General features: G+C 51.3%; 1 protein-coding gene across 4 annotated transcripts in view; it reads left to right on the plus strand.

The window, feature by feature from the left end:
* The first annotated feature begins 21,474 nt into the window (after window positions 1-21,474).
* The window catches only part of EPB41 (erythrocyte membrane protein band 4.1), a 230,952-nt gene continuing 225,017 nt past the window's right edge, over window positions 21,475-27,409 (plus strand). For 3 of the 4 annotated variants that reach the window (XM_025364785.1, XM_025364833.1, XM_025364862.1), the window contains exon 1: window positions 21,475-21,595. The gene's annotated coding sequence lies outside the window, so the exon portion shown is untranslated. The remainder of the gene's footprint in view (window positions 21,596-27,409) is intronic. The other variant, XM_025364997.1, reaches the window with a different exon arrangement.

Below are 27,409 nucleotides of genomic sequence, written 5' to 3' on the forward strand. Positions count from 1 at the left end.
TTGACAACCATGTCTTTGGAACAAAAGCTGGGAGGCTGTCACTCCAGCAGGGACTGAATAGCATGCAGGGGGCTGGGGACTTAGGCACCAAGAGGGGCTTTGGGCACATTAGGGGGAAGGGATGCCCTTGGAGGGCAAAGCACAGCCCCCTTCTCAGGGTGAGGCTCCCAGCAACCTTAGACCCGGGGGTGTGCCTCCTTTGGGAAATGGCTTCCCCGGGTCCTGGAAAGATGTGGGGCCGTGCCCAGCACTCACATCCAGCCTGCCAAGCCACTGTGACCTGGGATCCCAAGCCACCTAGATCACTGTCACTACCCTGTGACCACAGAGACGCCTGTGTCTGAGGGTGGGAGGTCATCAGCATGGCAGGAGACACTTCTCCTCGTCAGGGGCTCCTCCTGTGAATGCTTTGGGGGTACGGCAGAAAAAGGGGACAATCTAGGAACTGGGGAAGACTCCTGAAAGAGGTGACACTGGAGTCAGGCTGTTTACTCTCCCTGCAGGGACTGTGTCCGCTCCCAGGATAGGCCTGTTTCAAGGCTTCCTGAAGCCCACTCACTGCCATCTCCTGTGTCTGTAACAGATCTGGCTGGATTTTGCCCCTTCTGATACATAAATCTGTCCTGGGGTCAGCAGGGCCCGGGTCCAGACCACGTGTGTTTAAGGCAGTGCCAACTTGTATTGAAATCTACTTCATGCCAGGCATGCACTCTGGGCGTCAGGACTTGGAAATGAGTCAGCCTCGGCCCTGCCCTCAGAAAGCCTGAGCCAGTGCTGGGACATAAAGCATCAACAGATGATTGCACCTCAGTGTGATAAGTGCAGTGACAGGGAGTCCTAGGGAGGGTGTCATGGGGAAGTGCCTTTTCTAGCTTTTCACTGAAACACATGTTCGTAGCAATTCTGTAAGAGGAGGAAGAGGGTCGGAGGCCCTGAAGGATGAATAGGAGTTGGCCATCGAGAAGAGGAAATTGCGTGTGTGGACACGTGGGGATGTTTAAATGCTTGGTAAACCCAATAAGTTGGGTGCAGCTAGAGCATGGGGCTTAAATGAGCTCTTCTGTGTGCCAGGCTCTCTGCCAAGTGCCTTGTGTGCATCAGGCACTTGTGTGCATCCTGATCCTCAGGACAGCCTGGTGAGGAAGTAGTGTTATCCCCATTGAGGACAAAGAGAGCCGAGGCTGAGAGGTCAGGCTACTTGCTCCTAAGTCACAGGGCCTGTTCATAGTGGCAGAACTTGGGTCCCTGGAATTCCAGGGTCCATGTTTCCAGTTAATTCCAGGCATCAGTGAAGTAGAAAGGCCTTAGAAGCTGGAACCCCAGAATGAGGTTTTTGAAGACCTAAAACCAAATGGAAAAATCTAAAGGAAACGGGCAATTTCCCATGAACTTTTGTTCCTCCTGAAGCTCTCCAAATCTTCACGTTTCAGAATGTACTGTGCTTGGTGCATTTTAAAGCTCTAAATTGACAGTGTAATTCTAGATCGTCACAGGGTTCTCAAAACTGCAGAGTACGTCTGTTTCCCCCAAAATTTCCATTTCTCTCCCTCCAGGAGGAGGGAGGAAAGTTTTTGCCCCTGATTTCAAGATGTCCTACTGTTTGTTTCACATCCCTTCTTCATCTTTTTTTTTTTTTTTTTTTTTTTTTTTGAGACAGTGTATTGCTCTGTTGCCCAGTCTGGAGTGCAAGTGCAGTGGTGCAATCATAGCTCACTGCAGTCTCAAACTCCTGGGCTCAAGTGATCCTCCTGCCTCAGCCTCCTGAGTAGCTGGGATTACAGGCACGCACCACCACAGCCCAGCTAATATTTGTATTTTTAGTAGAGACTGGGTTTCACCATGTTGGCCAAGCTGGCCTTGAACTCCTGACCTCAGGGGATCTGCCCGCCTCGGCTTCCCAAAGTCCTAGGATTACAGGCGTAAGCCACCGAGCCCAGCCTTTTTTTTAAAAATAGAGACCAGAGTGTGTCTGTGTTGTCCAGACTAGTTTTGAACTTCTATCCTCAAGCAATTCTCCTGCCTCCCAAAGTACTGGGTTTACAGGTGTGAGCCACTGTGCCCAGCTCTCATACCTCGTCTCGATGCAGAAGAAGTAGTGGTTAAGGCTGGAATCAGATCTTGGCTTTCCCTCTCTGAGCCTCAGTTTCCTCATCTGTAGAGTGGACTTCCTTCATGGATGGTTGTGAGGATTTAATGTATGTATAGGATAAGGCCCAGAACATAAGTAAACTCTAAGTACATGGTAAGTGGCAGTTACTGCTTAAAAGTGGAGCCAGAGTTCAGGGTCAGAGCTAGAGACCTACAGGGAAGAGTAGGTGAGCTATCAGGGCTAGCGATGGAGAGAGGAGAGACTGGAGATCCGGCTTCGGGATCCTCCTGCTTCCTGGCTCAGGAGCCACCATGAAGAGTGAGAAGCTGCCAGAGAAGCAGGAGGAGGATGGGGAGAATGTGCTACCATGGAAACTGGAGGAGGAGGGCGTTCCCAGGGGGAGGGAGTGATGGATAATGTCAAGTGTCATAAGAGAGGATGGGAGTAGGGAGGGCAGGAGGGTGATGGGAACCCTCCAGTTTAGTGTTTTACATGGCCCAGGCAGTCCCCAAGCCTGGATCAAATCCCAGCTCTCGAGCTAACTGGCTGTGTGACCTAGACAAGGGATTTGCCCTCTCTGAGCTTCTGTTTCCTTCTAGAGTTGAGATGTGGGAATTGGTCCATCTCTAATATGACCGTCAGTTTCACTTAATGAGAGTCCTAGCTTTGCCGAATTCTTGGCCACGTGCTAGCAATGTGATCTTAGGCAAGTCACTTCACCTCCATGAGCCCTCTCTGAAAGCTAGAGAGATGGTGAGCAAAGTGCCACCAAAGTGCCTGGCGCATAGTGGGGCCTCGATACAGGATTATTCTCTGATAATTACGCGGGTGCCAGAGGCAGCTGCTCTGAGGAGGCTTGCTGGGCTTGGAATTAGAAATGCTCCTCAAGGGCCAGGTGCAGTGGCTCACGCCTGTAATCCTAGCACTTTGGGAGGCCAAGGCGGGCGGATCACGAGGTCAGGAGTTCAAGACCAGCCTGACCAACATGGTGAAACCCCGTCTCTACTAAAAACACAAAAATTAGCCGGGCATGGTCGCCCGCGCCTGTAATCCCAGCTACTCAGGAGGCTGAGGCAGGAGAATCGCTTGAACCCAGGAGGCGGAGCTTGCAGTGAGCCAAGATCACGCCACTTGCACTCCAGCCTGGGCAACAGAGTGAGACTCTGTCTAAAAAAATAATAATAAAATAAAAGAAATGCTCCTCAGGTTGGAGAGGGCCCACTAGCACCCTGAGAGGACTTGGAAGAACAACAGTCCAGGCTGGGCGCCTGCTGGGTCTCTGTCCAAAGGTCAGCCCTCTCTGCGTCAGCGGCAGATTCCTCGCCTAAGGCATGACTACTGGCTGCCAGCTCCCTCTAGCACCTGCTGCAGATCCGGACTGGAGCCGGTCCCCAGAGGCCCAAAGCCCCTAGGAAGTGACCACGCCCCTCCCTGGCACCCAGATCCTGGCCCCTGCACTCACACACAAAACACGTACACATGCCTCTCTTTCATCATGTATTTATTCCTTTATTTCACTGCTGGGCCCCACACTAGAAGGAGTGCTGGAAGCTGGGAGGAGTGACAGGAGCAAATCAGGATCTGGCCGCCCCACGCTGAGCTTGCAGATGTTGAGAGTTGGGTGACAGCTGGCTGTGTGGCTCAGGCTGCAGGCAGCTTGAGAATTCAAAATGGGGCTTAGAAAGGAGCTGGAGGGGGCCCTCGAGGTGGACGTAGTGATGCAGTAGAGCATGGCGCTGTGAGGTTGCCTGGGTTCTAGCCCCAGCACGAGACGAGCGTGGGGACGAGCCGTTTCAGAGTGTGGTACTCTGTCACACTCCATTTCAGCGAGAGGCCACTGAGACATTATCAATGGGTAATGTACAGCACTTCTATGGTGTAACTCATTTAATCTTCACAGCATGATGATGAGGTAGGCGTTAGTATCATTACCTCCATTTTACAGATGGGAAAACTGAGGCTCAGAGAAGGGAGCCCAAGACCACATGGCTTCTCAGTGATTCGCCCAGCTAGGATCCCATCTCTGGTCCTTCAAGTCCACTTACTCTGCTTTCCTCCTCCTGCCCCCTGAGAGGAAACTCTCTGAATACACCGAGGACCCTCAGGAGACTCTCACCTCCAGCTCACAGTCACGGGCTGAGCACTCCCTGTGCTGGGTTCTGCGCCTCATCATGTTGGCAGCAGAGGCATGTGCCAGTTGTTCAAAAAACTGCTGTAACCTTGGTAGGTCCCTCTTCCCATCCGTTTCCTCCTTGCCTTGGAAATCCTGCTTGTTTGATAATTTTCTGACTGACTGCCACGTCGTTGCCATGTGACCTTGGGCATGTCATTTCGCTCTGAGGTATTTCTCAATCATGGATGACAGCACTTACCTGGTGAGAAGTTGAGAAGATTCAGAAAGAGGCTATGAGTGAAGGACCTTGTCTGTTTTGGTCATGAAAGTGTTCCCAGGAGATGCAAGTGGGCACATAGTAGTTATCTACTGAGTGAATGAACAATGTTCCTGGTGCATAGTAAGTGCCCAACAAATGCAGCTTTTTTCATGTTGTCTAATGTTTTAGGTCATGCCTGCATCAACCCATGCTTCTTTTTTTCTTTCTTTTCTTTTTTTTTTTTTTTAAAGACAGAGTCTCACTCTGTCACCCGGGCTGAAGTGCAATGGTGAGATCTTGGCTCACTGCAACCTCCGCCACCTGGGTTCAAGCGATTCTCCTGCCTCAGCCTGCTGAGTAGCTGGGATTACAGGCACGTGCCCGGCTAATTTCATATTTTTAGTAGAGACGGGGTTTCGCCATGTTGGCCAGGCTGGCCTTGAACTCCTGACCTCAAGTGATCTGCCCATCTCGGCCTCCCAAAGTGCTGGGATTACGGGCATGAGCCAGTGTGCCCGGTCCCACCCATGGTTCTTCATGCTGCAGGTGGGTCCAGAGCAAGGCGTTTCTCTTTTAACCATCTCCTTGAGTTTCAGAAGGTGGGACAACATGTGCTGGAAAGCAGCTTCTCAAGAGGACGTCTTCTCCCCAAGCTCCTTAGCCATGCTGTCCTCTCCTGCCCTCACCAGGACTGCCCTCTCAGGGACCCAAGAGGAAGGGACAGCCTGGAAAGGAAGAAGGTCCCGGACCATCTGCATCACAGGGATGGAGTCCCTTGGCAGGTGCCGGTGCAAATACCCCCCTATAATGGGGCTCATCTAGAAGCTCCTCTGGGACTGAGGAGACAGCAAATGTGGTTTTGAATCTTCATTGTCCACTTCGTTGCTGTGACGTTGGGCAGGTCTCTGTCCCTCTCTGGGCCTCTGCACGATGGAGGGGTAGGAGTTGATGGTTCTGAAGCCTCTGCCATCCTGGAAAAGAACTGAGACACTTCCCTCCTGTTCCTGGGTCCCAGAAACAGACATCTATTGGTAAAATCCACTGGGCATTTGCCCAGAGACAGGGAAAAGCATGCCTGGAGGTCTGTAATGGAGCTGCCCCAATTGGGGGCAAGGAGGCGGGCATGTGAAAAAGGAAGCTTAACTCAAAGCCTTGTTTTCAGGCTTTTTGCCTACTCCAGGCTCCATCTTGGTACCAAGGACCCAACCTTCTGTTTTCTCAATAAAGCGAGCCCTCTTCTCAGTGTCTGCATCTCTGGTTGTTTTGTTGGCTCACCTCTGCCAGGTTCCCTTGTAAGGGGGCCCCAGCCTGGGGGGTCACATAAGCCTATGGGGAAGTCTAGCTCTGCCCTGAGGACCTGTCTCAGAGGGAGAGGCAATGTTGTCCTTAAGAACCCCAGTTTGGACCGGGTGTGGTGGCTCATACCTGTAATCCCAGCACTTTGGGAGGCTAAGGCAGGTGGATCACAAGGTCAGGAGTTCAAGACCAGCCTGGCCAAGATCGTGAAACCCCGTCTCTACTAAAAATGCAAAAATTAGCTGGGCGTGGTAGTGGGTGCTTGTAATCCCAGCTACTCGGGAGGCTGAGGCAGAGAATAGCTTGAACCCGGGAGGCAGAGGTTGCAGTAAGCGGAGGTTTCAGTGAGCCGAGATCGCGCCACTGCACTCCAACCTGGGCGACAGGGCAAGACTGTCTCAAAAAAAAAAAAAAAAAAAAAAGCAGCCCTAGTGTAATGGGAGAGACAGACACACAGGCAGGCATTTCCTAGAGCAAGCTCTGAACCAAACCAGGCCTCTGTGCTCCACTCCCCTTCCACCCTCCGAACTGGCTCCTCCCCTTCCCTGCGCCCCCGCCACTCTCCTAATCTAACTCCCGTGTCCTCCAGAGCCCTGCCTACCCCACATGCCTCTTGGGGCTCCACTAGATCTCTCCCATCTCTCTGCCCCTCAGTGACCCTTCAGGCCGTAGAAGTACCAGACCTCCCCTGTGTACATTCAAGGTGGCCCTGGGGTGGGAGTTAGAACCCCGTGCCCCAGGAGACCTCCGCCTCCTCAGTGTTCTCAAATAGTCTCTGGCCCCTGTGGTTAATCAGTAACTCTCAGGAAGGCAATTCTTTCCTGACCCAGACCTGTTTTCCATCACATGTGACCCATCCTTACGAGGCCACCAGAGCCTGGAGCCTCCCCCACCCCTGGGGCAACTTCCCTTCAAAGTCCTTAACCTAGGACCACCCACCTTGAGGCCTGTTCGTGTCAAGGTGATGAGCACCAAGGCAGATGGACAGCCCTGACACAGACGAGGATCTCAGCATGCCTCAGGGCAGGCTGTGTGGGCAGGGCCAGGGCGGCCAGGCTGCCCGGGGGTGGGGGTTGGGGTGGCTTCTTGGCCCCACTCTGCTCATAGAGAGAGACTCAGTCAAGAAGACTTGACAGAGGCCTGACAGCTCTAGTCACAGCCAACTCCCACCAAAGCTGGGAAGGACAGCTGTGAAGGTGAGAGAGTGAGAGTGTGTGTGTGTGTGTGTGTGTGTGTGTGGTGTGAGCACCAGCGTGAGTGAGAGCATCTCAGTGTTGATGTGAATGTATACAGAGATTTTTTTTTTTTTGAGAGGGAGTCTTGCTCTGTTGTCCAGGCTGGAGTGCAGTGGCACCATCTCATCTCGCCACAACCTCCACCTCTTGGGTTCAATCGTTTCTCCTGCCTCAGCCTCCTGAGTAGCTGGGATTACAGGCATGTGCCACCATGCCCGGCTAGTTTTTATATTTTTAGTAGAGACGGGGGGGGGGTCTCACCATGCTGGCCAGGCTGGTCTTGAACTCCTGACCTCAAGTGATCCGCCCGCCTCTGCCTCCCAAAGTACTGGGATTATAGGTGAGAGCCACCGTGCCCAGTCTATCCAGAGATTTTTTTATTCACCTTTGTGTATACCCTGAGGAAAACCTTATCCGTTTGACCACTTTGGGCCTCACTTTCCTCTTTTGAAAAAGATAACAATAATATTTAAAACAATGTATTTACCAGGACTCTCTTGAGGGTCCAATGAGACACACCTGTGCATGGAAACTAGGATACATTCTTATTGATGGGGGAAAACACTCTGCCTTAAACCTTCCATAGCTCCTGCTTGCATGGAAAATCAGATGACCTCTCGGGCCCCTTTCCAACAGGTGACCCTAGGAATCTAAGTTCCAACTTCCCGGCCTGCAACGTCAGACTCTCTTGAGGGGGAAGGAGACCCACTGCAGGAAGAGCACTGCTGAAGTCCAGCTCAGGGCAGGCAGTTCTCAGTGAGGGAGCAGGCAGAGCAGATTCCTGTCTTGTGCCAACTTCATCACCCTTCCAGGTCAGCTTCACTGCCTCTGCCTCCAGGAAGCCGCCTCTGCTGGCTCTAGCTACACTCTTGGATCCCTGCCTGGATCTACAATTGCTATCAGGGTGCCTCACCTGAGCAAGACCTGCCTGCTGTCTCTCTCTGTAGACTGCTGGGGACCCCACAGCACCACCAAACACATGGGAACCCCATCCTCCCTAAGGGAGAAAGGAAAGACTGGGGGAAAAGAACATTTAGGTTTTTTTCTTCAGTGATATTTATGAGGTTTCTTAGTCCTGTATCAAAGGAATATGTGCTCATTATAGAAAATGAGAAACCTGGCCGGGCGCGGTGACTCACATCTGTAATGTGAGGGGCACTTTGGGAGGCCGAGGTGGGCGGATCACCTGAGGTCGGGAGTTTAAGACCAGCCTGACCAACATGGAGAAACCCCGTCTCTACTAAAAATACAAAATTAGCCGGACGTGGTGGCGCATGCCTGTAATCCCAGCTACTCGGGAGCCTGAGGCAGGAGAATCGCTTGAACCCGGGAGGCGGAGGTTGCGGTGAGCCGAGATCGCACCATTGCATTCCAGCCTGGGCAACAAGAGCTAAATTCCGTCTCAAAAATAAATAAATAAATAAATAAATAAATAAATAAATAAAACGAGTAAAGATTAGCTGGGCATGGTGGCTCACATGCTTGTAGACTCAGCTACTTTGGAGGCTCCCTTGAGCCCAGGAGTTCAAGGCTGCAGTAAGATCACACCACTGCACTCCAGCCTTGGTGACAGAGTGAGACCTCAACTACTGAAAAAAAAAAAAAAATGGCCGGGTGTGGTAGCTCATGCCTATAATCCTAGTACTTTGGGAAGCCGAGGTGAGCGGATTACCTGAGTTTAAGGAGTTTACCAGGAGTTTAAGACCAACCTGACCAACATGGTGAAACCCTGTCTCTACTAAAAATAAAAAAAATTAGCTGGGTGCAGTGACACGCACCTGTCATCCTAGCTACTCAGGAGGCTGAGGCAGGAGAAAAGCTTGAATCCGGGAGGTGGAGGTTGCGGTGAGCCAAGATCACGCCACTGCACTCCCAGCCTGGGCAACAGAGCCAGACTTCATCTCAAAAAAAAAAAAAAAAACAAAAAAAAACAAAAAAAAAAAGGCTGCGTGCAGTGGCTCATGTCTGTAATCCCAGCACTTTGGGAGGCCTAGGCAGGTGGATCACTTGAGCTCAGGAGTTTAAGACCAGCCTGGCCAACATGGTGAAACCCCATCTCTACTAAAATATACAAAAATTAGCCAGGCGTGGTGGCAGATGCCTGTAATCCCAGCTACATGGGAGGCTGAGGCAGGAAAATTGCTTGAACCCAGGAGATAGAGGTTGCAGTGAGCTGAGATTGAGCCATTGCATTCCAGCCCCGGTGACAAGAGACTCTGTCTCAAAAAAAAAAAAAAAAAAGGCGGGGGGCAAAGGGCATGAATAGACATTTTGCATACAAATGGTCAACAAATATATGAAAAGAAAATACTCAGCATCACTGGTCATCAGAGAAAGGCAAGTCAAAAACACAATGACATATCATCTTACCCTAGTCAGAATGGCTATTATTAAAAAGGCAAAAAATAACAGTTGTTGGTGAGGATGTGGAAAAAAGGAACTCTTTTTTTTTTTTGAGACAGAGTCCACCCAGGCTGGAGTGCAATGGTGCAATCATGGCTTACTGCAACCTCCGCCTCCTGGGTCCAAGTGATTCTCCTGCCTCAGCCTCCCTAGTAGCTGGGATTACAGGCGTCTGCCACCACACCCGGACAATTTTTGTATTTTTCATAGAGACAGGCTTTCACCATGTTGGTCAAGCTGGTCTCAAACTCCTGACCTCCGGTGATCCACCTGCCTCAGTCTCCCAAAGTGCTGGGATTACAGGCGTGAGCCACCACACCCAGCCAGGAAAAATGAACCCTTATACACTGTTGGGAATATAAGCTAGTACAACCACTACGGAAAATAGTATAGAGATTTGTCAAAAAACTAAAAATAGAACTACATTTTGCTCACTACTGGGTATCTACCTAAAGAAAAAGAAAGCAATTTATCAAAGAGATATCTGCATTCTCATGTTTATTGTAGCACTATTCACAGGAGCAAAGACACAGAATCTACCTGTGTTCATCAATGGATGGCTGGATAAAGAAAATGTGCTATATATACACAATGGAATATTAGCCATAAAAAGAATGAAATCACGTTATTTGCAGCTGCATGGATGGAAGTTGAGGTGATTATCTTCAGAGAAATAAGCCAGGCACAAGGCCAGGCACAGTGGCTCACACCTGTAATCCCACCACTTTGGGAGGCTAAGGTCGGTGGATCACCTGAGGTCAGGAGTTGGAGACCAGCCTGGTCAACATGGTGAAACCCCATCTCTTCTAAAAATACAAAAATTGGCTGGGTGTGGTGGCGTGCACCTGTAGTCCCAGCTACTTGGGAGGCTGAGGCAGGAGAATCGCTTGAACCTGGGAGACAGAAGTTGCAGTGAGCCGAGATGTCGCCACTGCACTCCAGCCTGGGTGACAGAGTGAGACTCCATCTCAAAAAAAGAAAAAAAAGGAGAAGTAAGCTAGGCACAAAAAGACAAATCTCACGTGTTATCACTTATAGGTGGAAGCCAAAATGTTTGATCACATGAAGATAGGGAGTAGGAAGATAGATAACAGAGGCTGGGAAGGGCTAGTGGTGGGAGAGGGGAGGATGAAGAGAACTGGGTTAAAGGGTACAAACATACAGTAAGAAGGAATAAATTCAGTGTTTGATAATAGAGTCGAGTGACTATACTTAACAAAAATGTATTATACGCAGGGAATGGACACCCTAAACACCTGATTTGATCAGTACGTATTACACACATGTAACCAAAGTTCACATATGACCCATAAATTTGTACAAAAAAAAATTTTTTTTTTGATACAAGGTCTCCTCTGTCTTCCAGGCTGGATTGCAGTGGCGCGATCTCGGCTCACTGTGCCACCTGATTCCCAGGCTCACGTGATCCTCCCCACCTCAGCCTTCCGAGCAGCTGGAACTAAAAGCGAGTGCCACCATTCCCGGCAAATTTTTGTATTTTTTGGTAGAGACAGAGTTTCGCCGTGTTGCCCAGGCTGGTTTCCAACTCCTGGGCTCAAGTGTTCCGCCTGCCTCCGCCTGCCAAAGTGGTGGGAATTACAGGTGCGAGCCACTGCGCCCGACCCAAAATTTTAAAAAGTAATTATTTATATGTTTGAGTTGAAAAGAACAACCCCTACCCCGCACACACACACACATACATTTGGGTGTATTTCCTTACCCAGAAGAATGTTCAAGGGGTCCACAGCTGATTCCAGAGCCTTTTAAAATGGAATACGAACTTCGTACTTAACTGCAGGATCCTAAACCTTCATTGGATGCTCCAGGTGTCCAGGACCCGAAAGTTTAAGAACTGCTGCGTCAGGGAGTGGGGGCGGCGGGGAACGGTTCACACATACCTCACAGCCACATACAAATAGGCCCCCATCTGTACACCTGTGACCCATACACCCGACCCATACAGATGCACACCTGTACACCTGTGTTCATACACGTGCACACCGTCAAACAGCTTGGCTTGGGAGAAATTTAGGCAAGGCTGCCCGAGACCAGGCTCATTTCACGGACGCTGCTGCCACCTACCGGCTATATCTTGCATTAGCTCCCTCTCTTAGTTCCTGCTCCATTCCATTCTTTCCTCCATTGCTCATCCCTGGAAGCTGTGCATTGGAATTGGTTCCTGAAAGAGGAACACGAACAAGGGAGGTGGATGGGGTGGGGAATTATTATTGGCTAACTGTCCATTATATGTCAGGCACTGCTGTCCTTTATAGTTGTTATATTTGTTTTCTCAATCCATGTGCCTTATGCAGTGCTTGGCACATGAAAAATTCTAATAGCTATTTCAATTAAATGAATTAAAAACACTTTAGGCCAGGAGCGGTGGCTCACACCTATAATCCCAGCACTTTGGGAGGCCGAGGCGGGTGGATCACGAGGTCAGGAGATCGAGACCATCCTAGCCAACGTGGTGAAACCCCGTCTCTACTAAAAATACAAAAATTAGCCGGGCATGGTGGCGCAAGCCTGTAGTCCCAGCTACTCAAGAGGCTGAGGCAGGACAATCGCTTGAACCCAGGTGTCGGAGGCTGCAGTGAGCCAAGATCGCACCACTGCACTCCAGCCTGGGTGACAGAGCAAAACTCTGTCCAAAAAAAAAAAAAAAAAAACCACTTTAAAGTGAGTGTGTTTAACAAATGAGGAGATGGGCCAGGCGCAGTGGCTCATGCCTGTAATCCCAGCAGTTTGGGAGGCTGAGGTGGGTGAATCACTTGAGGTCAGGAGTTCGAGACTAGCCTGTCCAACATGGCGAAACCCCATTTCTACTAAAAATACAAAAATTAGCTAGCCATAGTGGCAGGTGCCTGTAATCCCAGCTACTTTGGAGGCTGAGGCAGGAGAATCACTTGACGCGGGAAGCAGAGGTTGCAGTGAGCCGAGATGGCACCACTGCATTCCAGCCTGGGTGACAAAGCGAGACTCTGTCTCAAAAAAAAAAAAAAAAAAAAAAGGAGATGGGCTGGGGTGTGGTGGCTCACGCCTGTAATCCCAACACTGGAAGGTTGAGGTCTGAGGATCACTTGAGCCCAGTAGCTGAGACCAGTCTGGTCAACATAGTGAGACTCCATCTCTACAGAAAATTTAAAAGTTGGCAAAGTATGGTGGCACAGGCCTGTAGTCTCAGTTACTTAGGGGACTGGGGTGGGAGGATCACTTGATCCTGGGAGATTGCGGCTGCAGTGAACCACGATAGCACCACTGGACTCCAGCCAGAGTGAGACCCTGTCTCAAAGGCAAACAAACAAACAAAAAATGAGGAAATGGAAGCTCAGAGAGGGGAAGTGACTGGCTCAAAGTCACACAATGGCTTCTTGCGATAGTCAGGAAAGTGCTCTGAAGAGGAGGAGGAGGAAGAAGCAGTGAAGCTGGGAATTTTTACCAAGACATGCAGGAAGCCCAGCCCAGATTCAGTTCGCACACACCTCACAGACACATACAAATAGGCCCACACCTGTACACCTGTGCACCTGTGACCCAGAGGTCATGCATACACACGCTTGGATGTGTGCCCAAACATCACCCAGCCCTCCACCCTCCACAGCTTGAGGACATTCTGTCCTCTCTCACAGACTCATTCTTGGCATCTGTTAACATACACATGCACACATACATTCATATTACAGGTGTGCACATGCATGCACCTCTTTGTATCCACACCTTCCACTGGGACACATGTTCAACCCCTGTGTGAATCAGGGGATCAGGATGAGGTCAACCTGGAGGGATAATTTCACCACCCCTGGGAAGCTTCTCCTACCCTGAACTGCTGCCTTAAATTAATTCATTCAACTAATATTTTATTGTTCACAATGTGGTGAGCTCTGTACTCAGACTAAGGATAAGCAGTGAACAAAGACAAAAGTCCAGTCCCGGGCCGGATGCGGCGGCTCATGCCTGTAATCCCAGTACTTTGGGAGGCCGAGGTGGATGGATCATGAGGTCAGGAAGTTGAGAGCAGCCTGGCCAATATGGTGAAACCCCATCTCTACTAAAAATACAAAAATTAGCCAGGCGTGGTGGCATGCGCCTGTAGTCCCAGCTACTCGGGAGGCTGAGGTAGAATTGCTTGAACCCAGGAGGCAGAGGTTGCAGTGAGCCGGGATCATGCCACTGCACTCCAGCCTGGGCAACAGAGTGAGACTCTGTCTCCAAAAAAAAAAAAAAAAAAGTCCAATCTCTGTCCTCATTCCAATGTGGGGGCACAAAATGGGCTCCTTCTTCGCTGTCCCACTCCTACAGGCTTTTGGGACCTCTTTGAGTTTCTCGTCACCATTCCAACTCTGCTGAGTGGATGAGCAGAAGGAGGTGGGTCGTGATGGGGAGGGGTGGTTCTGTCCCAACTCTTTAGTATTGAGGTTGAGCAAAGAGAACCTCAAACCAGGAGTCGGTTGGACCTGGGTCTGAATCCAGCCTTAGCCACTCCCTTGTTCTGTGACCTTGGTCCAGTCTCTTACCCTTGCTGGTCCACTGTTTTCTCATTGGTTAAAGCAAAGAGCTTGAACTAGGGCAGTGTTTCCAACTCATAGTTCCTTAGAGGAGCTGGAAGAAGCCACATAGTGGGTCGGTGGGGAGGGAGAGGGGAGGCCAACCCCACCTTACCCACCCACAGCCTCTGCTTCACTCAGAACAGCCCTGCTTCCCTCTGTTTCATACATTGGGCTTCTATCATTAAGAGTCTGAGGCTGGGCACAGTGGCTCATGCCTGTGATCCCAACACTTTGGGAGACTGAGGCATGAGGATCACTTAAACCCAGGAGTTCGAGACCAGCCTGAGCAACATGGTGAAACCCTGTCTCTACGAAATACAAAAAAAAAATTGGCCAGGCATGGTGGTGCATGCCTGTAGTCCAGCTACTTGGAAGGCTGAGATGGGAGGATTGCTTGAGACCGGAGAGGTTGAGGCTACAGTGAGCTGTGATCGTATCACTGCACTCCAGCCTGGGTGACAGAGTGAGACTCTGTCTCAAAAAGAAAAAAGTAAAGAAAAAAAAAAAAAGAGTTTGATAACCTCCTGGACTAGTTGATATCTAAGTTCTTCTTGGCTCTAAACATTTTAAGACCGCGTCCATGTCTTATTTGACCACCAGACTGTGAATTAGAAAAGGGCTGGAACTGGATCTGAGTCCTCTGTCTCCCCACCCCCACCCCACAGTACCTAGCACAGGTCTGGCTGTAAAAGGAGAAGTTCAGGATATGTCCAACTGAACTGGCTACTAATGGGCAACAGTAGACTGACAGCACTGCAGGAGCTCAGACAATAGCTGTGTACTCACCAAAGACCGTGGGAATTGCGGGAGTACAATTCAAGATGAGATTTGGGTGGGGGACACAGAGCCAAAGCATATCACAGGCCCAGGGGCAGTCCCACACTTGCACAGGCCCTATGAGGGACCTCAGCCTTGTGTTGACAAGGTCGCATGTTTCTGTACAGTTTGGAAAAGTAAACCATGTTAACCTCAGTGGAGTAAGCCCACTGTCTCCTTCTACTCTACTCCTCCTCGTTCCCACTGTGTCCTCTGGCTTTGAATGGCCACGGGCTTTTTTTTTTTTTTTTTTTGAGATGGAATCTCACTCTGTTGCCAGGCTGGGGTGCAGTGGCACGATCTCGGCTCACTTTAACCTTTGCCTCCTGGGTTCAAGCGATTCCCCTGCCTCAGCCTCCTGAGTAGCTGGGATTACGGGCATGCACCACCATATGTGGCTAATTTTTGCATTTTTAGTACAGATGGGGTTTCACCATGTTGGTCAGGCTGCCCTCGAACTCCTGACCTCAAGTGATCCGCCAGCCTCAGTCTCTCAAAGTGCTGAGATTACAGGCATGAGCCACCATGCCCGGCCACCTTCTGTATTCTTAACTTTTTTTGAGATGGAGTCTTGCTCTGTGGCCCAGACTAGAGTGCAGTGGTACAATCTCGGCTCACTGCAACCTCCACCTCCTGGGTTCAAGCGATTCTCCTGCCTCAGCCTCCTGAGTAGCTGGGATTACAGGTGCATGCCACCATGCCTGGCTAATTTTTGTATTTTTAGTAGAGATGGGGCTTCACCATGTTGGTCAGGCTGGTCTCGAACTCCTGACCTCAGGTAATCCACCTGCCTTGGCCTCCCAAAGTGCTGAGATTACAGGCGTGAGCCACTGTGCCTGGCCTGTATTCTTAACTTTGCATTCTTTATCTTAAGAAGACCCCCCATCCCAGACAAGCTTCAGGCCCCACAATCCTGGATCTGCCCACTGGGTCCTCGGTTTTCCCAACTGCAAAGAGAGAATAAAGGCTGTGAAACGGCTTCATAGGATGTAAGATGATCTCTTTTATTTTTTAAATTTGTATTTATTTTTGAGACAGGGTCCTGCTCTGTTGCCCAGGCTGGAGTGCGGTGGCACAATCACGGCTTACTGTAGCCTAGACTTCATGGGCTCAAGCGATACTCCATCTTAGCTTCCTGAGTAGTTGGGATTATAGGTGTATGCCACAACATCTGGCTAATTTTTCGTTTGTGTGTTTGTTTGTTTGTTTGTTTGTTTTTGTAGAGTTGGGGTTTCTTCACATTGCCCAGGCTGGTCGTGAACTCCTGGGCGGAAGCAATCACCTTGCCTTGGTCTCCCAAAGTGTTGTGATTAAAGGTATAAGTCAGTGCTCCTGGACTATTTTTAAAATTTATTTTTATTTATTAATTTTTTAAAGACTAGTCAAGTGCGGTAGTGAGAAGGAGGGAAAGAACAGAACAAGGAGTTTGATCTGTAACTGACTGTGAATAATCAACTGAGATAATGCACTACTTTCAGGCCAGTGTATTTTCATCTTTTTGACAGGGTCTCACTGGATTGCCAGGCTGGTCTCAAGTGATCCTCCCTCCTCGCTTCCCAAAAGTGCTGGGCTAACAGGTGTGAGCCACCTCGCCTGGCCATTGATGATCTCTTTTAATCTTTTCAAAGTCCCCAGAGAAGAAAAAAATGAAGAGCAAACATAAGGGACTTAGGGTTTCACAGTAAGTTGTGGCAAGCTGTGAGGTTGCAATCCAGGATAGCCCATTTGAAAGCCCCCCTTTCACTATCACCTCCTGCCTTGAGTGCGCACCTGTGCGCTCAAAGGCACCCGCCTTGCCCAGGAACTCAGCTTCTGGCAGCCTGGAAGGCTTAGCTCTGCACTTCCGCCCCAGCTGCTCCATGACCTCGAGGGGGCGGCAGACACCGTGTTTCCCTCACCCTGGCACCTGCTCATTCCAGGTTTCAGAGTCCCACCTAGCCAGAATCTCAGCTCTCCCCAAACACCTCCATCAGCTCTCTCCTGCCCCTCCCTGCAAACAGCGAGTACTGCCTTCAAGTCCTGGCCTTGTCATGTTCTGGTTATGTGATAGTGAGCAGATCACCTCACCTCCCTCTGCCTCATTGAACTCATCCATAAAACAGGGGTATCTTGTGAAAACAGGTCAGTAAAGCACCCGGCTATATAATACACCAACAATCATTGACAGCCATTGGGGTTTCAATAAGGCCTTCTGGAGATGTCACCTCTTCTGGGAAGGGGTTCTCCTGATAGGATTGGCCCCTACTCCACGCTGCGGCAAAGCCGAGGAACTCCTAGGCAATGGGGCCTTTCAGGGCTCTTCAGTGTTCATTTGTTGGCATCCTCTGTGCCCATACATGGGCCCCTCCCTGGGCTGCAGTGTCTGACTTGGCTTTTTCTCCATCCCTACCAACCCCCATCTCTCCCTTGGAAGGGCTGTGCAACCTCTTCCCCACCTTGATGTCTTCCTGAGGATTTTCCCCAAATTTCTTATCTTTTTTTCTTTTGTCTTTTCTTTTCTTCTTCTTTTTCTTCTTCTTTTTTTTTTTTTGAGACAGAGTCTCGCTCTGTTGCCCAGGCTGGAGTGCAGTGGTGCCATCTCAGCTCACTGCAACCTCTGCCTCCGCCTCCTGAGTAGCTGGGATTACAGGCGCCCACCACCATGCCTGGCTAATTTTTTTGTATTTTCAGTAGAGACAGGGTATCACCATGGCTGGCCAGGCTGGTCTCAAACTCCTGACCTCATGTGATCCGCCTGCCTCGGCCTCCCAAAGTGCTGGGATTATAGGTGTGAGCCACTGCGCCCGGCCCCAAATTTCAAATGCATTCTCCTGGAGAAGGGTTGCTGACCCACTGCCTACCAATTTTCACTGTCTCCGTACCCATCCCTAAATGACTGCCACACCCCAGTGCCCTCTATCTCAAAGACTCACTGACCATCCCCAAATGTCTCTTCCCCCTGTGTCTTAACTTGGCATTTGAAGCCTTCCACAATTTGGTCTCATGATTCACCCTGTCCTTTAACTATCCCAGACCATTGTCTGTTCCCAGAGTACACCTTCACTATCCTACCTCCAACCCTTTGTGCAGGCTGTTCTTCCACCTGGAATGCCCTCTCTCATTTCCATCTAGTAAATTAGTCCTTAATGTCCAGCTGGGAGGTCACCTCCTCCAGGCAATCTTCTTTACTCCCTCACATGAAATCACTTTCCGCTCTCTGGGCTCTGGGCACACAATTGCTTTAGGGCCTTCCTCATAGGAAGCCATGAGTAACAGCAGGAACATCCATTATTCACACTTTACAAATGCCTTTCCCTTCTAGTATCATGGGCCGGGGAAAAGCAGGCAGGGTGAGAGCCATTACCTCATTTGACTGATGAGGAGACAGGCTAGGAGGAAGTCATAAGCCCCGTAAATGGGGAAGTCAGGATTCAAACCCGGAACGGCCACACCCCCTGCCTCAGGCCTGAGTGTCCTCTCCCTCTACCATTTCTTGTGGCCTGGTCTTGTGACTCTCTGCCCCTTTGTCAGTCTCAACTTTTAATAATACGCTCAATGAAGCGCTGCTGAAGGAACAGAGGCTCCCACGTGTGCACTCCCCGCCCCCACCCCGTCTGTTTCTTGGCTTCTTTATCACCCACCTCAAGCCCATCTGAAGCTGGTGGGAGTGCCCAGGCTCTGGCAGGATAAGGAGTTCCTGGAGGTGCAGGCCTTCTCAGAGGAAGAGAGGGGAGACACAAACAGGTTCCTTCCCCCAGCCCTCAAGCTTATCAGCGCCCCACAGGCCCCAGAGAACTGAATGCTCAGCCGAGGGAGGAAAGCTGCCCCCTGCCTGTCACCTTCACAGCCTCTATTACTTACCCATCTCTACTAAAAATACAAAAAAAAAAAAAAACATTAGCCAGGCGTGGTGGTCTGTGCCTGTAATCCCAGCTACTCAGGAGGCTGAGGCAAGAGAATTGCTTGAACCCGGGAGTCAGAGGTTGCAGTGAGCCGAGATCACGCCACTGCACTCCAGCCTGGCGACAGAACGGGACTCCGTCTCATAAAAAAAAAAAGAGTGGTGTGACCTTGGCTTGCCACTTTAGCTCCCTGAGCCTCAGAAGCTCTTTAGAACATTTTTGGCTGTTAGGATTCAATAAGATAAAGTGAGCAATTGCTTGTAAAAGAACCAGGATCGCTAAATGTGAGTGACTTCTTCAAGAGGTCACTGCTGACAGAGGCATCTCAGGTAGCAAAGTGCTCCCTGCAGTCTGGGGATGGAGGTGAAGATTATGATGTCACTGGCAGAGGCCCTGGGTCAGGGGGCCCGAAGTCCAGGCAGTGACAGCCTCCCCGCTTCAGTGACTGACAAGGCCACACAAGGCCTTCACCCACACAAGCGCACAAGTCACATCAACGAGAAACACACACACAGGAGGGCCATGGGACAGGGCAGAGCTCTCTAGGTCCCAGGGCCTGAGGCCCAGGGGACAGCCTGTTTATAGGACACAGACAGACACAGATTCATACCCTCTATATAAACTCACAAACGTGGGCACACCCTCACAAGCACCAAAACACACCCCCCTACACATACACATACACAAATGCACAGAAACAAGAGATACAGGATCACAAGCATATTCCCAAATGTACTCCCCATGCAAAAATTCAGAAACACAGAGCCCTCCCTGGACACCCCAAACACACACACATACACACACACACACACACACACACACACACACACTCTCTTATCAGGCTGGGGCAGGCACTGGCACTGCTGAGTCACCCACAGGCAGCTCAGCCCAACAGAGCTAGAGCCACGTGGCTGCCCCAGCAGGGAGGGGGCAGGGCCCATAGCAGCTCTTTAGAATCACCCCATCCACCTGACTGCTGGGGTTTTCCTTTCCCTAGCCCTGTGATTGAGTCAGGGGTGGGGATGGGATTGGGGGAGGAGCCACTGTTTGCAGAGGCCAAATTAAAGATTTGACAGCCTGCACTCTCCTGGGTGCATGAGTACGTGTGAGAGCAATTAAAAAATGCTGCTAGAGTCATTGCTATTTGAAATACATTTTCACATACTCTCATTTAATCATCACAACAGCTCTATATAAAGTTAGCACTATTATTAATCTCATTTTACCCGGGGGTGGGGGATGGGTGGCTTGTCCCAAGGCCCAAAACCCAGACTCACCTGCCTCCAAATCCCTATCTCATAACCCCTGGGCCATACTGTCTGGTGGGCAGGTGTGATATAGGTAAGTGCAAGGTACATCAATGTGCTTGGGAGCCTGGTTATATGTGTGCCAGGCTTCCCCAGAGGATTCACAGGGATAGGGACTGAAAGGGTCTCAAGTGTCCTGATTTCTGGCCAAAGGATCCAACGCTTCTCTAGTCCCTTGGAGCCCACCTCCCTCTATCAGAAAACATCTCCCAGGTCTAAGGGCTCAGTCTGACCATCCTCTGCTAGACTATGGGCTCCTTGAAGGCAGGAACCAGGGCCCTGAAGCCTCAAACAGGACCTGACTCAGAGAAGGCCTCAGTGAATTTGGAGCGGGAGGAGAGTCAGTCAATGTATGACTTTTAATTCAGTTATATATCAATATAACAATAACATCAGTAATTATAATAAATGCTACCACTTATTGGATGCTTACTCTGGGACTGGCACTTTTCTTAGCACTTGACATGGATTCTTTCATTCAATTCTTGCCACAACCCTTGAGGAAAATACTTTTATTAACCCCACTTTGCAGAGGACGAAACTGGCTTGGAGAGAGTTAGTAACTCACCCAGAGTAACTCAGGAAGTGGCAGCATTGGGGATTGGAACACGGGAAGTCGAGTTAGTAGGAAGATCACTTTAGTAGGAAGATCCCTACACTCAGAGGAAGGCAGCTTTGTCCTCAGCGAGCCTCAGTTTGCCATATTTGTCCAAAGAAAGGATTAGTTTTCTATGGTGCTCTGGCCTGGAATATTCTATGATCCTATGATTCTGTGATGAAGAGCTTTCGAAGTGTCAGGGTTGGTTTTAAAATGAAAGAGGCCACTCTGCGGGGTGGTGAGCTTCCTGACATGGGCATATGTAAGCCAGCCCAGGCCTGAAATGGGAGGGAGGGAATGAGTCTTCGGCCAGTGACCATGGAAGCCCCTGCCAGTGTTGATGGAATGGAACATCAGGAGGGGAAAAGTCACTGAGAAGAGTGGCAAGGCGGGCATGACAGGATCCAGAACTCGCATTTACGGAACGCCTACTGTGTACCAGTGTACCAGACCTATGCTTGACATTTAACTTACATCGCTAATTCTCAGGAAAACATTGTAATATTTATGGTTGAGGAAATTCAGACCCAGAGAAGTGCCTTGTTCAAGGTCAAGCCTGACGAAGTGGTAGGACAGGTGATCCAGGTGAGTCTCCTCAGGGTCACTTCCCTAGATCCCCTCTGACCAACCCCTCTACCTAGTACCCTTAGGGGCAGTACCACGTGTCAAATTGCTTCACACTTTTGTCATATGACGTCACACCAGTCAATCCAGGAAGTCCCTGCCCTTCCCTCCCCTGACCTCTGGGGTCTATCAAAGCAGCCCCCGGCTCAGTGTCCCCGCCGGACCAGGCCACACCTGCAGCCCCCACCCCTTCCCAGCTGCGACTCTCGCACTCCTCTGCCCCGGCCTCCTTCTCCCCGCCCCGCTGATCGGCAGTTGCCTGCGCCAATCAGAGGGCCTAGCGGGTGGGGCGGGGCCTCACGATGGAGTTGCCCTGTCAGTGCAGGTGGAGGCCCCGGCGGGGCAAAGTGGCAGGAACCTCTTAAAGGGCGAGAGCGGCGCGGAGCCAGAACGCGGTCCGGCCCAGTCCCCGCCGCACCCAGCCCAGGTGAGCCTGGACCACCTGGGGGACGACCCTCGGTCCCCGGGAGGGACAGGGTGAGGGACACAAGAACCCACCCCAAAGGGCTCGGACCGTCCCGGGAGAGGCGAGACCAGGGTCGAAGGGTCCGGGATTGAGGGGTCCAGGGGTCCCGGATTTCAGAATCCGAACTTGGGGTCCAAAGGAGTCTGGGCGTCTTAAAGTTCGGGGTGCAGGGAGGGGCGTGGGAGTCTGGAGAGGGGGTCCGGGAGCTTGGATCCGGAGCTAGACACGTCCGGGTCCGGCCGGTCCTGGTTGTCTGGGGTGGGGGTCCTGGGTTTGGTGTCCCCAGGCGAGTCCCTGCAGGGCGGCGCAGTCCCCGACCGCCCCCCAGCCCCGCCTTGCCCGGCCCTGCATGCTCCTGCCGGGCCCGCAGCAGCGCTGGAGCGGGCGGGCGGCGCGCAGCGGGAGGGGGCGCCAGGGCCTGGAGCCCCGCGCCCCGCTCCGACCCTTACGTAACTGACTTTGAGTTTCCGGACCCAGGGACCCGCGAGCTGGGGCGCCGGCTGTGCCCGCCAGGGTGGCCCCCCCGGCCGCCGCGCCAGCCCCACACCCTCCCTGCCAGGCTTGGTCTAGGGCACTTCCCTCTGTCTGGGTCTCCCGGGTCTCTCTGTCCGGTTCAGGCTCCGGTTCGCTCTCATCCCTGGGTTCCCTGTATCTCTCATCTGTCGTCTCTGTTTGGCTGTCTCTTCCTGTCTCTGTCCTCTGTCTTTCCTCAAGAATTGTCTCGCCCTCACCTATACTTCCTGGCAGGCCCCACCTCTTCAGGGTGGGACAGGACCCCTCCTCTCCAGCTAGTTGGAGGCAGGGACCTGTCCAGACCAACCCGAGCCCGAGCTCGCTCCAGAAGTGGGGAGGGGAGAGGAGGGTTGGGGAAGGTGATTCCAGGACCCATAGCTCCCGGGTTCGGGAACGGACGACCTCCTCTCCGCCTCTGGAGCCCTTTCCTCCAGAAGGAGGAGGCTTGGACAGAGCCTGGTTGGGGCTGGGCTTAAGGCAGCTGGGAGTCCCTGTGAGCCAGGACCCATAGCTCCTGGGTTCGGGAACGGACGACCTCCTCTCCGCCTCTGGAGCCCTTTCCTCCAGAAGGAGGAGGCTTGGACAGAGCCTGGTTGGGGCTGGGCTTAAGGCAGCTGGGAGTCCCTGTGAGAGCAGCCTAGTGTCTCGTCAGGGTCAGGTCCTCAGCTATTGAAGGGGAGCGGGAGGGGTTGGGGAGGGGCCAGAGCACTGGCACGCGCCCCGGAGCTTCAGCAAGCGACCTACCTCCACCCAGTTCCAGGCCGGGAGGATGGTGTTGGTAGGAGGCTGGGTGGGGAAGAGACCAGCAGGAGGAGGCCCAAGGGACTTCCGCATGTTGGGGAGGGGGGTGGGGATATAGAATGACAGACCCACAAGTCTAAGGAGCACCCACTGGGGTCACTCCCTGCCTTGAATTCTCTCCTGAGTGTCAGACAGACACTTCAGAAATAACTGTATATAAGGTGTTAAAGCAGGTGTGAGGTGGGAATTATTAATTCTTTTTTTTTCTTTTGAGACGGAGTCTTGCTCTGTCGCCCGGGCTAGAGTGCAGTGTCCTGATCTCGGCTCACTGCAAGCTCCACCTCTCCTGTTCAAGCCATTCTCCTGTCTCAGCCTCCTGAGTAGCTGGAACTACAGGCACCCGCCACCACACCCAGCTAATTTTTTGTATTTTTAGTAGAGATGGGGTTTCATTGTGTTAGCCAGGATGGTCTCCATCTCCTGACCTCATGAGCCACCGCATCTGGCCGGGAATTAATTCTAAGCACGGAGAAACTTTGAGCAAGGAGGTAGGAGGTTTGAGAAGAAAGGGAGCCAGAAGCTGAAAGGAGTAGAGGGAGGGAGGAAAGGGGACATCCAGTGCCTGGTAGGCTCTGCACACAGCAGAACTGGGTTGAATCCTCACCCTTCCACTTTCCTGCTGTGTGACCCTGCATGAGTCACTTCACCTCTCTGAGTCCCAGGCATGTCCTTTGTCAATAATCTGGACCTTGCAGGCATACGCAGCATCAAATAAAGCAATGTGTATGCAGACCAGAATGGTAGCTGGTCTGATAGCAGGCCAGTAGAGTGTTTTAAGAAGGGAATGGAGTGGGGAAGCCCTGAGGTTTCCGGTGTATGTACAGGAGAGCCAGGCACCACCTGCCAGGTCCCAGCAACATGGGGCATGGGTGGAGTGCCTGGGTGTGTGGGTGGTACTCATTAAGGCCAGGAGGCCCCACACCCGGCTGTCTCCTGATTGGCCCATCCATCCACCTCCTAGACCAGGGCTGGCCTCCCTCCTGTAGGCCCCAGGTGCCAACAGAAGTTCCCACCCAGGCTGCCTTACTCCCCAGACCAGTGTGGGTGGAGACATGGTAGGGCAGGGCCAGCACCCTCTCTGCAGAATGGACCATGGCCAGGAGCCTGGCTGGCCGTGCTGGGCAGGAACATCCATCTAGCTAGGAAGATGCTGACGCTGTGCAGGCCCTGTGGAGGTCCAGACCTCTGTTGGCTGAAGCTGAGCCCAGCTGGTGGAACCTAGGCTGCAGGGTGAGACCGAGGCTGGGGTGGGAGTGAGGAGGGGAGATGCAAGGAGAGACTTCTGGAGAGGAAGCCTGAGCAGAGGTGTGGAACCAAACCGAATTTCATTTGGTTATTCTCTAAGCCTTTCCTGAGCACGTACTGTGCACCATAAACAGGTATGCCAGCCACAGAGCTGAGCAGGATACTCACAGAGGGCTCACCGTAGAGTTATGGTGGCCTGAGATTTGTTAGGGGTTTGCAGAATGGGTCTGTACGACAGCTCCTGGGGATAGGGGAGTTCAGAATTTTCCCAGGGCCTAAGATTTTGATATTTAATTTTAATTTAATTTAATGTAATTTTTTTGAGACAGAGTCTCACTCTGTTGCCCAGGCTGGAGTGCAGTGGCACAATCTCTGCTCACTGCAACCTCCACCTCCTGGGTTCAAGCGATTCTGTTGCCTCAGCCTCCCAAGTAACTGGGATTACAGGCGCCTGTCACCATGCCCGGCTAATTTTTTTATGTTTAGTAGAGATAGGGTTTCACCATGTTGGCCAGGGTGGTCTTGAACACCTGACCTCAGGTGATCTGCCCACCTTGGTTTCCTAAAATGCTGGGATTACAGGCATGAACCACCGTGCCTGGCTGATTCTGATATTTATTAAAGGAGGGTGGGATTCCACTCCTTTATAGTCTGCGGGCTAGTCACTTTTCTCCCTGGGTTTCAGTTTCCCTTTCTGTGAAATGAGTATGGGAGATAAGTCTAAAGTCTCTATGGGTCTTCCAGCACCTATTACTATAGCCTCAGGACCTGGTTTGGGACTTAGTCTACCCCCTACCCTCACCCCACGTGAGGGGATGGGATGGAGCAAGATGAAGGCACAGTATCATGGGCCCACAAGTCCTGTTCCTGGCCTCTGTTCTCTAATCATAATTACAGTCACTGCCTGTTAAGCACTTACTATGTACAGCATTCTGTCCTAAGCGTTTAATATGCTGCATTAACTCATTCAGTCCTTACAACCTCATGAGGGAAATATTATCCCTGTTTTGCAGGAGTTTAGGGAGCTGAACAGACTTGACCAAAGTCACAACGCTGGGAAGTGGCCGAGCTGGGATTTGAACTTAGGTTCAACTCCAAAGCCCAGACTTAACTAAGAGTGGCAGCCTCCACCCCATGGGTACTGAGGTGCCCACATTGCTCAGCCCTTACCTATGGAACTGTTTGACCCCTACTGGAGCAAGCTCTGAGCTCTGGGATGTTAAGGCTGGGGAGCCGAGGAACAAGCTGTGCTGCCTTTGTTGGGTGGCCCCTGGGCCCAGCATAGAGAGAAAGGGGCAGAGGGAGCAACCTCAGTTTCCCCATCTGTAAAGCATGGGCCCACTAGGGGTATCCCCAGAGGGGCAGCCCCACCCAGCTACTGCCCAGGTGCCAGACCGGGCACTAAAAGGCAACCTTGGGTATGTGGCCAACTTTGGACCTCAGTTTCCCCATCTGTAAAGCATGGACTTAAATGAGTGTAGACACTCCTTAACTGCCGGGTTAGTGGCCGAGGTCAGTAATAAGATAAAGGGTTAGAGGAGGGCTTGGAGTGACAGCGACTGAGTCTGTGAAGGAAGAGTTTGGGTCAGGAACAGCTTGGATCCTGTGCCAGCTGTTTGACAGATATTTCAGATGAACAGACTGAGGTTGGAGAGGTTCAAAGGCTTGTCTGGGGCTGTGCAGCCAGTACCCCAGAGACTGAAGGGAAACAAATCAAGGGAAAACCCAGAGAACAAAATCCAGGCAGATGTGAGCTAGAATCCTGGGTTGGCCACTTAACTAGGCTTGGAGGTGTGAAGTGGCATCCCTGAGGACACAGGAGAGTCCCTTCACCTCACTGTCCTCATCTTTAAAGTGGGAGTAGTAACAGTTTCTCCTCTGTCCACTTGCTGGGTTGTTGTGAAGGTTAAAGGAGATGAGGCATTTGTAAAATCAGGTGAGAATGTGATTGCTGGTCATTTTTCAGTCCAAAGCTGCAGTTCTGGGTTTGTGTTTGTGATGCTGGGAGCATTTCTGACAGCTCCTCTGTTGAGATGCTTTATCCAGGGGTTATGCTGGAGAGAAGCCCTAAGAATAACACCACCGGCCGGGTGCAGTGGCTCACGCCTGTAATCCCAGCATTTTGGGAGGTGAGGGTGGGCGGATCACCTGAGGTCAGGAGTTCGACACCAGCCTGGCTAACATGGTGAAACCACGTCTCTACTAAAAATACAAAAAATTAGCCGGATGAGGTGGCAGGAGCCTATAATCCCAGCTACTCGGGATACTGAGGCAGGAGAATCGCTTGAACCTAGGAGGCGGAGGTTGCAGTGAGCCAAGATTGTGCCACTGCACTCCAGCCTGGGCAATAAGAACGAGACTCTGTCTCAAAAAAAAAAAAAAAAGAAAAAAGAACACCACCACCATTTATTGCGCAGTTGCCGGTACCCGGCATTGTACTCAACTTCACCTCTCACTGTCTCATTAACCCCCTACAGCAACTTTGTCAGGTAGGTCACCCATGCTGGGTCCCTCTGAAATCCACGCCAACAGCCCCTGTAATGACAATAGCAAACGCTTCTGAACAGTTTACTGTGTGCCAAGCATCCTTCCAGACGTATTACGTGTATTAACCATGTTAATCCTCACATCAACCCTGTGAGGTGAATACTGATACTATCTCCAGTTTGCAGATGAATAAATGAGGCATAGACAAGTAAAAATGAGGCTGGGCGCAGTGGCTCAAGCCTATAATCCCAGCACTTTGGGAGGCTGAGGGGGGCAGATCACCTGAGGTCAGGAGTTTGAGACCAGCCTGACTAATATGATGAAACCCCATCTCTACTAAAAATACAAAAATTAGCCGGGCCTGGTGGCATGCACCTATAATCCCAGCTACTTGGAAAGCTGAGACAGGAGAATCGCTTGAACCAAGGAGGCGGAGGTTGCAGTGAGCCGAGATCGCACCATTGCACTCCAGCCTGGGCAAGAGGGAAACTCCGTCTGAAACAAACAAACAAACAAAACAAAACAAAACAAAACAAAATGGCCCCAATGTGACAAAAGGTAGAGCCATAAATAGTGAAGTCAGGATTTTCCCAGGTTCTTTTTTTTTTCTTTCTTTCTTTTGCTTGTCTGTCCTCCCTCCCTCCCTCCCTCCCTCCCTCCCTCTCTCTCTCTCTCTCTCTTTCTTTCTTTCTTTCTTTCTTTCTTTCTTTCTTTCTTTCTTTCTTTCTT

The sequence above is a fragment of the Theropithecus gelada genome, chromosome 1, assembly GCF_003255815.1.
Source record: "Theropithecus gelada isolate Dixy chromosome 1, Tgel_1.0, whole genome shotgun sequence".
In the NCBI taxonomy this organism is placed as follows: Eukaryota; Metazoa; Chordata; class Mammalia; order Primates; family Cercopithecidae; genus Theropithecus; species Theropithecus gelada.